Genomic DNA, 2,265 nt, shown 5'->3' on the forward strand with positions numbered 1-2,265 from the left:
AACCCTACTAAAATATCAGGTTGTCGAAAAGTCATGACGTATTTTGTCTATGTTTTTCAACGGTCATTTATTTATGTAAAGAACAAAGATCAATCAATGATATATTCCCTGTTTTGTGTGGTAACCTTTTGCCATCTTTCAGTGAGCTTCATAATTCCTCATTCACAGAAGGACCTGTCTTTGTGAAAAACTGAACAAGGTGCTGATTTACAGCCTCATCTGAATTGAACGTTATACCACACAAGGAGTTCTGAGGAGAGCGAAACAAGTGGAAGTCTGATGGCACAAGGTCAGGCAAGTATGGTGGGTGTGGCAACACATCCCATCCAAGCTCCAATAATTTTTGACAGGTGATCAAACTTGTGTGTGGTCTCACATTGTCGCAATGGAACACAACTCTTTTACAATTGACAAACTCTGGATGTTTCGGGATGATGGATTCGTTCAAACTGTCCAATTGTTAACAGTACATATTTCACTTGATTGTTTGGTTCCTTGGTAAGAACTTGAAAGACATGAAACCTTGAAAATCTCACCACACTGAGAGCATAGCCTTCCTTTGATAAATGTCTGCTTTCGATGTCGTTTGAGGTGAATTATCACATTGGGACCAAGACCGTTTGCACACCACATTGTTGTAAACAATCCACTTCTCATTACCAGTTATCAGTCACTACAAAAAAGGATCGTTTTCCTCACATTTAATGAGAATATTGCAGATGTTTATACTAACCATCAAATTAACTTCTTTGAGTTCATGCGGAACCCAAATATCGAGCTTGCTTACATATCCCAGCTTCTTCAGGTAGTCATGAACACTTGAATGATGGATGTTCAATGTTCCTGTAATTTCTTGTGTTATTTAACATGGGTTTGATTCCATCAATGCCTTTATTTTGTCATCATCAACCTCGTTGGGCCTCCCTGACGGAGGAGCGTCATTGAGATCAAAATCACCAGCATGGAATTTCGTGAACCATCATAGTAGGCACTGACGTTCTTGTAGAGGATTGTCACCATAAACCTGATGCAAGTTTTCACAAGCTTGATACACATTCCTCCCTTTATGGAAGTGAAACAGTAAAATATAGCAAAAATATAGCAAAAATGGAAGACAATTTGGTCTTCCAAGCTAGAACTCTCAGGTGTCAAATGACATAGCAATAACATAGATGTGAATGGCTGTAGTACTTCCAAAAATGAACTAGTACCATCTGTCGCAAACATACATCATGACTTTTTTGACAACCCAATAAACACCAAAATAATTCCCTGAACTTCGCTAATCATTAGGGAAATATTACAATGACATATAAATTACCTCTAATGATTATAGTTACATATACATGGGACAAAGAGAAGTAGGGTGCTTGGAAGTTAATTTGTTAGTCTGCTTATTAGATAGATAATTCAAATTTTATTTTAAGTATTTTGGAACATTATTCAATTTGTTTATCTGTAAGAATAAAATTAACTAGCCAGTTATATCTATACTACATCTTATATTATTATATTTTATCTTCTCCACATTAAAAAAAACCTAAAAATATTCAATAATAGAACTGCTGATACTTAAAGTTCTACTGAGCAGTATAATCATTGGCTAACTACATGTGGTTATTTCACTTCAGTCATTTATTTGTTCATTTTTATGTAGTTTCAAGTCACCATATATATCTACATATTATTCAGATCATTTACCTTCATATTATCACATAAGCTATTAAATTTTTAATGTTATTTTGATAGCAATATACCTCCTCATTACATGGTTAAAGTATAATTTACTTAGTATCCAATTCATGACAGGTTTTTTGGATGGAAACTATCTGAAAAATGCATAAATAAATTAATTTAACAATTAAACCAATTGCTTTAATTGAGAACATGTTAATATAAGATATTTACTATTTTTTAAAAATCTGAATTCCTCAGGTAAGTATTTGAACCTAAATCTCCAATGAAAGCCAATAATATATAATTTATTTTTTATAAATAATGTATTTCATATGCTTCAATCCAATTGCATAATCATGAAGTGGGTTAACCTTTATGCTATGGACTTTAGAATGCTAATGTAAATGAATACCCAAACAGATCATTCATTTAATGTAGTATATTCAATGTGTCTCAATAAGGGGTTAACTATTATAAAAATGAAAATAAGTGAAAAGGTTCTAGCTGTTTTGATTGGGCATAATGAAGCCGATATAATACAACATAAACTGCCTCTTTAATTCACCTTGCTGTGCTTCACATTGCTTT

This window comes from Hipposideros armiger, unplaced genomic scaffold, assembly GCF_001890085.2.
Source record: "Hipposideros armiger isolate ML-2016 unplaced genomic scaffold, ASM189008v1 scaffold_761, whole genome shotgun sequence".
Taxonomy (NCBI): Eukaryota; Metazoa; Chordata; class Mammalia; order Chiroptera; family Hipposideridae; genus Hipposideros; species Hipposideros armiger.